The following is a 13,770-nucleotide window of genomic DNA, read 5'->3' as shown; positions in this document are numbered from 1 at the left end:
ATGTGCCGGTTCATGCATGAAGTACTCAAACTATGTATTTTTTGGCCTCTACTTAGGTTTTGCTGACAAATGTTACAGATAACATGAGTTGGGTCATCTTTATCGATCTGAAAAAATGCCCAGGCTATGCAAGGCTTAGCACCCATGCGACCTGAAGAGCCACCACGACTTGTGGTGAGAGGCAGAGTTGTGTTTGAGGATGCAGTTGTTGACGTGCTTCCAGTACTACGTCTCTGTCCAGGAAGGCGCAACCTGACCTCGTCGTCACTAGCATCTTCCTCCACCTCCTCTGCTGACCTCATCTCTTGGCTGACTGTGGGTTGACAGTAAGTGGGATCTCCGACCTCATCATCATCACCCTGTGCGTTATCACACCCGTCGTCCTCAGAGCCAACCTGTTCCTGCCCTGACAAAAAACTAAAGTTGTCGCTCCAATCAGGTATTTGAGTCTTATCATCGTCTTCCTCATTGTCTCCACCAACAGGAGTTACAGTTTGGGAATGAGGGTCTACATTATGGTCAGAACCTTCTGGTCCTGGATCCGACTCATAAAGATTCTGGGCATCAGTGCAGATCATTTCCTCGTCTGGATTCACAGAAGCGCTGGAGTCGACCTCTGATTCCCAGGCTATAGTATGAGTAAACAGCTCTGCAGACTCAACCATCTGTTCTACCTCATACTCAGACGGGCAGCTGGAGATTTGGGAGCTGTGAGGAAGCAAGTGCGATTTGGGTGACACCTTTGAGGACTGGAGTATTTGTGATGTTGAAGTTGATGTGGAGGAGAGCCCACTTAAAGGAGCACTTGATATCCGTTGAAGCACCTGCTGTTTTTGTGCCTCATCTGGAATTTGTAGCGATTGGCGTGGCCGTAAGAAAGGGATCTTATCACATTGTCCGCTAAAAGAAGTAGACATTTTAGTTTGGCTGGAAGATGGTCTTTCTTCTGCACCTACCCCACGGACACAACCTTTTTTCCCCTTCCCAACACGCCTATTCCCCTTTCCACCAGCAGCAGGCCTTTTTCCACTCATTTTGGTGGTTAACTAATTCACAACTCTGGAGTTGTTTGCACAAAAAAACAATGGATGGTAACCGAGCAGAGCTGAGTGGCCAAACTGTGGTATTAGGCCAAAACTATTGGCTGGGTTAGATGCAGAAAAAAATTATTTTTAATTTGCAACCTGATGGAGGTCAGTATAGATGGACTAATAGACCAAGTCCCACACACCGCTAGAAGCCCAAATATTTTTTCAGAGCTAGATGCAGAAATTTTTTTTATTCAATTTGCAACCTGATGGAGGTCAGTATAGATGGACTAATAGACCAAGTCCCACACACTGCTAGAAGCCCAAATATTTTTTCAGAGCTAGATGCAGAAAAAAATTATTTTTAATTTGCAACCTGATGGAGGTCAGTATAGATGGACTAATAGACCAAGTCCCACACACCGCTAGAAGCCCAAATATTTTTTTAGAGCTAGATGCAGAAAAAAAATATTTTTAATTTGCAACCTGATGGAGGTCAGTATAGATGGACTAATAGACCAAGTCCCACACACCGCTAGAAGCCCAAATATTTTTTCAGAGCTAGATGCAGAAAAAAATTATATTCAATTTGCAACCTGCTGGAGGTCAGTATAGAAGGACTAATAGAACAAGTCCCACACACTGCTAGAAGCCCAAATATTTTTTCAGAGCTAAATGAAGAAAAAAATTATTTTTAATTTGCAACCTGATGGAGGTCAGTATAGATGGACTAATAGACCAAGTCCCACACACTGCTAGAAGCCCAAATATTTTTTCAGAGCTAGATGCAGAAAAAAATTATTTTTAATTTGCAACCTGATGGAGGTCAGTATAGATGGACTAATAGACCAAGTCCCACACACTGCTAGAAGCCCAAATATTTTTTCAGAGCTAGATGCAGAAAAAATTTATTTTTAATTTGCAACCTGATGGAGGTCAGTATAGATGGACTAATAGACCAAGTCCCACACACCGCTAGAAGCCCAAATATTTTTTCAGAGCTAGATGCAGAAAAAAATTATATTCAATTTGCAACTTGCTGGACGTCAGTATAGAAGGACTAATAGAACAAGTCCCACACACTGCTAGAAGCCCAAATATTTTTTCAGAGCTAAATGAAGAAAAAAATTATTTTTAATTTGCAACCTGATGGAGGTCAGTATAGATGGACTAATAGACCAAGTCCCACACACTGCTAGAAGCCCAAATATTTTTTCAGAGCTAGATGCAGAAAAAAATTATTTTTAATTTGCAACCTGATGGAGGTCAGTATAGATGGACTAATAGACCAAGTCCCACACACCGCTAGAAGCCCAAATATTTTTTCAGAGCTAGATGCAGAAAATTTTTTTATTCAATTTGCAACCTGATGGAGGTCAGTATAGATGGACTAATAGACCAAGTCCCACACACTGCTAGAAGCCCAAATATTTTTTCAGAGCTAGATGCAGAAAAAAATTATTTTTAATTTGCAACCTGATGGAGGTCAGTATAGATGGACTAATAGAACAAGTCCCACACGCTGCTAGAAGCCCAAATATTTTTTCAGAGATAAATGAAGAAAAAAATTATTTTTAATTTGCAACCTGATGGAGGTCAGTATAGATGGACTAATAGACCAAGTCCCACACACTGCTAGAAGCCCAAATATTTTTTCAGAGCTAAATGAAGAAAAAAAATATTTTTAATTTGCAACCTGATGGAGGTCAGTATAGATGGACTAATAGACCAAGTCCCACACACTGCTAGAAGCCCAAATATTTTTTCAGAGCTAGATGCAGAAAAAAATTATATTCAGTTTGCAACCTGATGGAGGTCAGTATAGATGGACTAATAGAATGATGCTATGCCCAAAAGATTTTACTTCACTAGGTGCAGTAAAAAAATTGGTATTCTATACACAGGTGGTATATCTTGCAACACAGATAGGCTACTCCACTGACTAACACACTCTGCAATAGGCCAAAAAGGATTAGCTTTGCTAGATTCAGCCAAATGCTGTGAAAAAAACTTGCACAGCACTGGCACAGACCTGCCTGGCAAAAACTGATAGGAACTGATGTAACCTAGTCCTGAAAAGGACTCCAATTACAATTAGTCTTTACTCCCACAATCTATCTATTTAAGAGCACAGACCTGCCTGATAAAAGTCGTAGGAAATGCTGTAACCTAGTCCTTAAAAGGACTGCAATCACAACTATTCCCTACTCCCAAGCTATCTGTATATTTGTGCGAAAATTGGCTTGAAATTAACAAGGTATAGCGCACACAGCAACAGCGGTGCCGTCTAACACGCAGCTGCAGCAGTGAGAAAATGGTGGCGACGGGGAAAATGGCTTGGTCTTATAGGGCAAGGACATGTGACATACACTGCCAATCACACATGCCCTTGCTTGTGTGAAAAAAAGCACTTCGCTCCGTGTGTGCGCTGCTGATAGGCTGACAGATTGCACCTCCCCACTGCAAATGCGGGAAAGAGAAAAAAAAATGGAGATCTTCATTGTTCCTGCAGAGATCCATCCCCTGCCCCTCCCCCCGTCCCGCTGTACACTCAAACTGCGTATTAACATTAATTTTCATCATTACTGAGAAAAAATCCAGTTATGATTTTGGTGCACGAACAGTTATCGAACATAACCTCGAACAGCCGAATTTTTCTCAAATTGTTCGTGTTCGCCGACCGGCTCGAACACCGCCCAAAACAGCTCGAATTTGAGATTGGCGAACAGTTCGAGTAGAACAACGCTCATCTCTAGTGATGAATACTACGAAACACGAAATTAGACTGGATCCAAAGACTGTTTTAGATCACATCGAAACCCTTAAAACGGTATATCCAGCCAGTGTGAGACCCGCCCAGAGGACTACAGTGAATTCAGTCTCCACACCAAGGAACAGGAGTTGCCCAGGGGAAGAAATTTCATGACCCATCTCGGAGTCCTGGGATCACCCAGTACCCCTGGAACACTTGTGTGCTGAAGATCGAGCGGTAGCAAAACAGATACTGAGAGAAGAGTGTCATGCATTCTCCAAACATGACTCTGAAATTGGATACAGCCTATCGTTGCAGTTGAAAATCAATTTGAAAGACTCGAGCCAGTAACCAAAAGTTACATGTCTGTGCCAAAACCATTACACCGTGAAGTGAAAGAGTATTTACAAGACCTAAACAACAGCGGTTGGGTCCACATGGCAAAGTCATCTTATTCCTCTCCTATTGTTTGTGTTAGGAAAAAGGACGGTACGTTAAGACTCTGCTGTGATTACTGGGAACTAAGCCAAAAGTCAGTACCTGATCGGCACCGACACCAAAGATCCAAGATATGCTGGATAGCCTACCAGGAAGTACCTGGTTCTCTGTCCTCGATCAGGGTAAAGCATACCACCAAGGGTTTGTTGAAGAGTCCAGTAGACTTTTGACAGCATTCATCACACCGTGGGGATTATATGAGTGGATCCGCATACTGTTTGGGCTCAGTTCAGCTCCAGCAGAATTCCAGGGAAGCATGGAGACATGTTTAGATGGATTGAGGGATGATATCTTCCAGCCGTTCTTGGATGACAATGTGGTACACATCAAAACCTTCCGGGAGCATGTTGAACACGTGAGGACCGTACTCCAGCAGTATCAACAACACGGTGTTAAGTTGACCCCAAAGAAGTGTGAACTGTTCAAAAGGCAAGTCCGATTCCTAGGGAAAATTGTGTCCGGAGAAGGATATACCATGGACCCAGCAGAAATCGCTCCGTTACTGGCCTTAAAATACAAGCGGCTCTCTACTGTCGGGGAGTTGAGGCAGATCTTGGGATTCCTCTTCTACTATCGTACTTAAATTCGGAACTTCTCCGGGATTGCCGCCCCACTATACCTTCTCTTGGGGGGGACCACAGAGTCAACAACACCCATGGAGAAAAAGAAGAACGAGGGCAGGACGGGGCTGAAAAGAAACAACTCTGTTTAGTCCCAACAGCCCATTCTCTGGATAGCAGATCACCAGGAGGTATTGGAAGAACTAGTAGATTACCTGGTAAAACCACCCATCGTGAGATATCCTGATTTCAATTTACCATTTGCTCTTTATTATGACGCTTCTCAAGTTGGACTGGGAGCTGCCCTGTATCAACATCAAGATGAAAAATTGAGAGTCATCGGTTACGGTTCTAGAACGTTGACAGACACTGAGAAGAATTACCAGCTACATTCCAGAAAATTGGAGTTCCTGGCATTAAAATGGGCTATCTGTGAACTATTTAGAGATTATCTCTATTACAGCAAGGAGTTTGAGGTATACACTGACAACAACCCTTTGACCTATGTCCTCACTACAGCCAAACTGAATATTATGGGTCAGAGATGGGTCGCTGAACTAGCTGACTTCAATTTCAGTATCAAGTACAGGCCAGGAAAATGCAATGCGAATGCTGACAGATTGTCGAGAATACCACTAGAGCCTGAGGAGTTTATGCAAGAATGCTCGGAGGAAGTCAGTCTGGAAGCAATTGAGAGCACTACCCAAGCAGTACAAGCTTATCAGGCGGAAGACACACCATTGTGGTGTCCACTGACGGTGGAAACCACCATAAGAGCAAGAGAACAAGATCACCCCCTGTCCATTTAACAACTAACAAAAGGAAAAATCCGTAGAGCACAACGGGAAGATCAGATAATTGGTAGAATACTACTTTTTGTGGACCAATATCGGTTTCCAATTAAACGGGAGAGAGACAATGAGTCACTAGCAGTATCTGTTTTAATTAAAGAATGGGCGAAGCTCTACCTCAGTGAAGACGGTATCCTGTATCATAAAGGAGGACAAAACAGGCAATAGGTACTACCCAGAGTATTTCGTAGGTTGGTCTTTAAAGAACTCCATGAAAACATGGACACCTGGGAGTGGAAAGGACAACAAATTTGATCCGTGAACGTTTCTTCTGGCCGTACATGCAGAGAGATATTGAGAGGTACGTGACCAGGGAGTGTGGGTGTCTGAAGGATAAACAAACCAATACAACCCGGGCACCTATGGGCAACATTTAAACTACGTATCCGTTTGAGTTGGTCTCAATAGACTTTCTACATCTCCAGATTTCACTCGATTTGCTCAAGCATATGCCACCCCCAATAAATCGGGTCGAACAGCGGCAGAGAAGATCTTCAATGATTTTGCTTTGAGGTTTGGGTTCCCTATGAGGTTATACTATGACCAAGGAAGAGAATTTGAGAACCAGCTCTTTGTCAAGCTAGGAAAGTACTGTAGAATTCAGAAATCCCACACAACGCCCTATCACCCAGAGGGTAATGGACAAGTGGAACGTTTTAACCGAACATTATTGTCGATGTTGCGCACTTGAACAGCTGATGAGAAGACTGGAAAAGTTCTCTGTCAAAGGTGGTACATGCCTATAACTGTACAAAGAGCGATGCAACAGGTTACTCACCCTTTTTCCTATTGTATGGACGATCGCCAAGACTGCCAATCAACATCATGTTCGATACTCCAGTGTCAGAGCCTTACAGAATGTATCCGGAGTACGTTCGGAAATGGAAGGAACAGATGGCACGGACATACAACATAGCATCCAAAGTGGTTACACAAGGACAGAGCAAGAGTAAGGAGTACTATGAACGAAAATGTTATTGAGCAGAATTGGCACCGGAAAGTCAGGGGCTAGTCAAGAACGTACGTGAGAAAGGCGGTCCAGGAAAACTTTGCTCGTACTGGGAAGACAAGTTGTATGTGGTCATAAGGAGGAAAGCTGATGACAGCCCAGTGTATGAAATCTGATTGGAAACGAGAGACAAGAAAACCAGAATAGTCCATCAGAATTTACTACTACCCTGTGCTAATCTCCCACCACAACAAGACTTCCCAGAAGTAGACCGACATCGTCCAAGATCGACTAAGGGACCACCACAGACTGAAGCTCTGGAGAAGGATAGTGACTTTGAAAGTTCCGATGGAGAAGAACACACCGTTGTATTTCTTGGACCGGAAAGGAGAGAGATGTACTATCCTCAGGAGAGTGAACTAAGTCCTGAGGCTCCAGAGTTCGTACCAAGGAGTACAGATGAAGTCCAATTCAGATCTGATGATCGAACACCGGTCCCTGAAGAGACCGATTGGCACTCAGGAGGAGCGGAATTACCAGACTGTGTGAAAACAAGAGACTCAGGAGAAGTACAGGAACTTACAGAGGCAGCTCCAAGAGCATCTGAGGAAGTATGGGAAATGAGTGCGGCGGAGGAAACTTCTGAGACCGAAGAACCCGTGGTCTCTGAAGAACAACCCACCAGGATGATGTCGACTCGAGAAGTGAGGAGGCCCGTGATGCTGACATATGAGACACTTGGTGAACCGAGTCAAGTGCCAAGGACTGTCGACTGGAAACAGGTATCTCTGCCTGCGGACCAGGTAAGCCCACTTAAGTGGTATTCACCACCGAGAGGCAGTGTGGAAGATGTTGCCAGGTGGAAAGACTTGTTTTCATGCTTTAATTTTCCTTAAAAGACTTTGTAGAAACAAAGATCTGTTAAAGCATAGAGAGAGAGAGAGCTGGTTGAAGACGTATGAAAATCTCCAGCTGAAGAGATGCTGATTGTTTTAATTGTGTTTATTGTTTATTTCTTACAGGCATCCTAAAAGAAAAATGTTGTAAGATTAGGTTGTTATCAATGTTTATGAACATTATACCAATTTCACAATGCTAATTTGTATACAGGGTGGGTCATTTATATGGATATACCTAAATAAAATGGCACACTGATAGGAACACCGCTTAAGAAATGCTAGGACAGGCTTCCAGTATCCGTTATTTCAGATGCTGCACATCTTGTATCTTGATAGCATAGACAATTGCCTTCAGATGACCCCAAAGATAAAAGTCTAAGGGGGTCAGTTGCTATCAGTGTGTCAAGAGTGGGAGAAGAGGGTCGCATTGACAATCCAACTCAATGGGCAGCACTTTGAACACATTTTGGTCATAAACTTGTAAAAAACTCATGAAAAAATAAAGTTACGTTAAAACCAAGCACACCATTGTTTTTCTTATGAAATTCTCAATAAGTTTGAAGTCACATGACCCTCTTCCCATTGAAAAAGGTTGGATCCAAAATGGCCGACTTCAAAATGGCCGCCATGGTTACCACCCATCTGTAAAAGTTTTCCCCCTCCCATATACTAATGTGCCACAAACAGGAAGTTGATATCACCAACCTTTCCCATTTAATTTAGGTGTATCCAAAGAAATGGCCCACCCTGTATAAAGTTATCCAACTTTCACCACTGTCTCAGAATTGGTCACATTGACCAATTAAAATGAATGTCGAGGACGACATTCAAAAAGGAGGGAAGAGTGTGACATTCAGAAGTAGTGCTGTTGCAGAGTGTGACATGCAGAAGTAGTGCTGTTGCAGAGTGTTGCTTTAAAAGCATTCAGCAACTATTAGAAGTAACACAAGCTCATGAGACAGGAAGTGTTGTGCTCCAGAAGCATCCAGCAACTAGAGGGGTTAACACAATCACAGAAGAAGGGGAGTGTTTTAACAGAGTCCAAGGGGGATTGTGGGGAAGTTGTTTACTGTCTGGCTGGAGAAGAAGAGAAAGGTGGTGTGTGAGTTCTGCATCTGACAGAAGTGCCTCTGCAAGTGAAAAGGATTCAAGTCAGGAGTGAAGCTAAGCACAGGTCTGGTAGAGTTCCTGAACTAACAGTGCAGAGTATTTTCAGGCAGAAAGATAAGGACTGGAAGAAATGGTGTCACAGGGATCATCTCCCTCAGCAAACCCTCCCCTCCTTCTCCATCTCACTGTGCTGTAAAGAATGCTGTGTTCATTAATGCGCCTTTGCATTAGAACTGTGTTGTCCTGCACTACTGGGAAGGCTGTGAACTGCACCTCCCTCTCAGACACACCAGGTATTTATACACCTAGGCCAGGGAGCTAATTAGCCAAAGGGTGGTAGCCGCTTGGTCCTAGAGACAGCCAGCCTCTAAGAAGATGTCTGTAATGCCAAACGTAGAGATCTCCGGCAACCAACTGCAGGGTGACTGTCTGTCACCTCTGACACACCCGTGACACCACATCTCTGGTCGGACTCCTCTATTGCATTCAGGTAGGACCTATATCTTGCAGCGTGTACCATATACTCTATTGGATTTACTTTCATTTTTGCACGTGTGCAACTAGTGCCGTTTTTGGAACGCAGATCCTGGTTTTAGATAAAGTATTGATATTAAAGTGGCAACGCTATTGCACTTAATTGTATTAATATCATGCATATATATTAATGTGGTATAAATGTTAAATGAGTGAAAATGTGAAACAGTGTGTGGCCGAACAAAAAAAAAGAAACACAAAGAAAAATAAATAATTTCGCAAATAAATAATATAGCGAAACATAATAATGGTGCGGTGCATTATTACAAAATAGAAAAAAGGGAAAAAACTTTGGGCACCCCTTGTCAAAATTACTATTATTGTGAACAGTTAAGCAAGTTAAAGATGAAATGATCTCTAAAAGGGCTGAAGTTAAAAATGACACATTTCCTTTGTATTTTAATTGGGGAATTTAATAGAATTAATCACAACTGCAGCAACTCTGATGCTTTGAAAAATGAAATTGGGGAATCCAGAGCCAGATTATCTAGGAGGGGTTATACCCCCTGGTTACTTGATAGAGCTGTAGAAATTGTACAACATAAAGATAGAACTAATTTAATGAAAAAAAATAATTGCCTTCTAATCAGTTTTCTATACCTGTTCTATCAATTTATTATAGTCTGCAATTCAATTGCATCAAGAATGTCATTCATAAGTTTATCCCTATTCTCCATGAAGATCCAATTCTGGCTTCCATTCTGGAATCAGGGTGTGTGTTGGTTTGCCAAAAAAGCTGCCGCTATTCACAATCTACTATCTCCCAGTTTTTTCTCCCTAAAAAAATCAACTGGCACGTGATTATCTTGCAAGGGGGTTTATAGATGTGGGGGTAGAAATTGCCGCACATGCACACATGTATTATGCACTAAAAAAATTTCAGTCAGGAGTCCAATCTTGCAGTTACCCTATTAAACATTTTATAAATTGCAACACCACAATTTTGGTGTACGCTATTCCTTGTACTACTTGCAACAAAGTGTATATAGGGTCAACTGCACGGAAAAGTACGCATATCTGAGCACATTACGAACATTATCAGTTGCAATACAGACAATTGCAGCGTTTTACATGCATCCAGAAATTTTATTTTACACAAACAAAAACAAACATTTCATTTGCAGGTACAGTTATATGAAAAAGTTTGGGCACCCCTATTAATCTTAAGCTTAATGTTTTATAAAAATTGGTGTTTTTACAACAGCTATTTCAGTTTGATATATGTAATAACTGTTGGACACAGTAATGTTTCTGCCTTGAAATGAGGTTTATTGTACTAACAGAAAATGTGCAATCTGCATTCAAACAAAATTTGACAAGCAGATTATGTCCCTGAAGTGATAATGGATAAGCTAGCTGTATAAAGATGTCCCCTGATACATCTTTCTACATAAACACTTTTCTCACTTTTTTCCATAAAATAACAATCCTGCTGCATCTTATCAACAAGTCTGTGCTCTCCTTTCCCTTATGATAAAAAAAGTGCCAATTTGTGTAGTAACATAGTGCAATCTACTGTTTTTCTCACTGAAAACAACAAAACTTCTTTCAATTAACACAGTATCAAAACTGCTTTTTCTCTAAACTTTGTAGTTACACACCTCATTTTTAAAGGGACGAGACAGTGCAGAACAGGGATCTAAGAAAAGATTCTTCAGAAGTGTTATTTTACATGAAATCCTAAATTTACTAAGCAATTATGTGAATACTTTGATTTGTAATATCTTGAATCCAATCCTTTTGCTGTTTACTCCATTCATAAACAAAGCTGTTTCAATATATAAAGTTTTGCTGCAATGCAAAGATTATATAAAAGACAGATTGGGAAATAGAGAGAGTAAGTGAGATATCATACATACTGTTTTTGTCCAAGAAGCAGAAGAGCTGAAATGAAAAAAAACGATGATCACTCACAGGGATGTGGCCACGATGGTCCCAGCTCACTCTATATAAGCAGTAAAGTTGCTGGAATATTATAATATGAGTAGGAGGAAGGGGTGGGAGTGGGGGAGTTAACAATTGATTAAGCAGATGTTTGCAAGTTGTAACTTAGATAACAAATGTGATTTTTTTTAACACTTATTTACACAAGTAGTGCTTCTTCTACTCAACTACCACTAGCAAATTATACATTTTTTCATCAAATGCAACACCTCAGTCGAGAATACAATTGGAAAGAAATGATCACGCATGGGACACATAAGGGAGATTTACTAAGCAAAATGTACCCACATTTTATCACAAGTTTGCAAAAAAGCATTGCACATTGTGTGCATCAAATGTAGTACGTGTTCATGACAATTTCTATGCCTTCTTCAACCGTTTTAAAAAGTGCATCTAAAAAGAAATGTGCCTAAAATAAGTCTGGATGTGCCAGATTCATTAATAGTGAATGTAAACTATTGGTGTACACCAGACATAAGGTGGAAAGAGAAAAGTGTCTAAGCGGTCTATAAAATTTGACTGAATTAGACGTAGACCACGAGCCATTGTAATATATTGTACAAAAAATATTTTTACATTATCTCTAATGGTTATGTATTAAATGTGTTCAGTTATTTTCTCTCTTTTGCCAGAGAACCCCTTTAAAGAGTAGCTAAACTTTTTTTTTTATGTAATTATTGATCAGCCTTTGTATAGTTATTAGTGTTGAGCGAGTATGTTCTATTAACCCTTTCGCCGAGTATGCTCGGGCCGAGCTCCGAGTATTTACCGCTGCTCGGTGATAAGGTTGAATCGCTCCCGTGTGCACATTCCTCACATGTAATAAAGCTGTCAAACAGTTGCAAATCATGCACACGGGAGTGATTTAACCTTATCACCGAGCAGTTGTAAATACTCGGAGCTCGGCCCGAGCATACTCGGACAGAACATACTCGCTCAACCCTAATAGTTATGAATCTTTGCAATATACTTCATTACCTTATGTTGCTTTGTTCTTCTATCCTTACTGTAATATCATGCTGAGGGTACTAGCTTGTCAGACTAGTTTATTCAATCTGATTTGAGCTTCAGATCTAGCTAAGATCCATACGAAGAGAGTGAGTTTCTCTGCTCCCCCTCCAGTTGCAGAAACACTGAGCATGAAGAAAGGAAGCAGAGAAACTCACTCTCTTCGTATGGATCTTAGCTAGATCTGCAGCTCAAATCAGCTACTATGATAGAATAAACTAGACAGACAAGCCAGCACTTTCAGTATTGCAGAATGTAGCTAAAAACATGGCCTCCTATGATGCCCAGTCTGGAGCTGGGCTTTATAGTAGTACCAACATGAATGACAAGGCGGCTTTCAGAAGGACACTTACTGCAAAGAAACCCATTGGTCCCCTGCAATGATGCACCCCTGTATTGCGCACTTTAAATTTTGCTGTCAAAAGATTGACAGTGGCATTTAAGAGGATAATAGAAGCAATCAGAATGCAGCTCCTCTGCCTGCTGCCTGGACCAGATATTGGACAGACCAATATATGCAATGTTGGGAAGGAGTTATAGAGAACAGGAGGTACATTCTTCAGAGTTTATTAGGACCATGCTCTGATAGCAGCTTGTACCTTAGTGTACTTTTAACTGTTTTTAACTCTTTATCTGTGTTTTAGCTTTAATTGAATTGTTATGTTTTGTGAATTCTCACTATTTTGTACATATTTCTTTGTCAAGGATAGTTGCAATAGTGGAATCCTATTATACCACCACACTCAAATTCAGTAACTATAATGAGACATTCTTTGGCTATGTGCGCACGATCAGGATTTGAAGCAGAAATTTCCTGAGTGTTTCTGCATCTCCTTGGCAGAAAAAACTCTGGGTGTTTTAGAAGAGTTTTTGATGCATTTTTTATGCGGTTTTTGAAGTGTTTTTGTACATCAATGAATGCTTTTTGGAGCTAAATAAAGTTACTTGGTGGGACATTGCTTAAACCCTTGGATTACCGTCAGAACTGGGGTGAGAGAATTGGTTAATTTAAATTACTAAAGAATGTGTCTGTTGTATTTCAAATAAAGTGTTTGCTCGGTGTATGTGTGTCTATTTAACTCTTTACTTTACTTTAATTAGTTTTGGTCATAAAAAGGTCTGACTGACACCTTGTCATAACCAAACAAAAGAGCTGGGTGTTATCTAGTCCCATTCACCCAATCTTCATTGGCATTTCTATTCATGTAATTTATGCAGCTGCTCTCAGCTGGTATTTTTAGCCTGGGAAGGTGCCATTTGCAAACATGGCCCCTGGCCATTCAATAACATCTCACAGCTGTTTCCTTAGCCTCTACATCTCCCCGATCAGCACTCAGCAGCGCTTTGGATGCAGCACATTTTTGTTGTGTCTAAAATGCGGTGTTCTAATGCCGCACTTTTGTTGTCGGTACATGTGAATCCACCGCATATAACGATACTTCAATCGGTCGAAATCTACAGTGGAGACTAGCGTGTCCGCTACAGAAATTGACATGCTGCGGGTGTGTTTGGGTACGTGACCACGGTCAGGAGCCGCTGCAGGTTTGACGCTGTGTGTTTATGCGGTGTCAAACCTGCAGCGTCCAGATGTTACAGCATAGTGGATGGGATCTCTAGAAATCCCATGTCCACTATGT

General features: G+C 41.3%; 1 protein-coding gene across 1 annotated transcript in view; it reads right to left on the bottom strand.

The window, feature by feature from the left end:
* The window catches only part of LOC141166188 (TRPM8 channel-associated factor homolog), a 191,490-nt gene extending 180,357 nt beyond the window's left edge, over positions 1 to 11,133 (bottom strand). The window contains exon 1 of the mRNA XM_073652638.1: positions 11,041 to 11,133. The gene's annotated coding sequence lies outside the window, so the exon portion shown is untranslated. The remainder of the gene's footprint in view (positions 1 to 11,040) is intronic.
* Positions 11,134 to 13,770: the final 2,637 nt, after the last annotated feature.

The sequence above is a fragment of the Phyllobates terribilis genome, unplaced genomic scaffold (genome assembly GCF_046119375.1).
Source record: "Phyllobates terribilis strain yellow unplaced genomic scaffold, ASM4611937v1 Scaffold_11__3_contigs__length_659146591, whole genome shotgun sequence".
Lineage (NCBI taxonomy): Eukaryota > Metazoa > Chordata > Amphibia > Anura > Dendrobatidae > Phyllobates > Phyllobates terribilis.
This window is presented reverse-complemented; position numbering and strand designations above follow the sequence as displayed.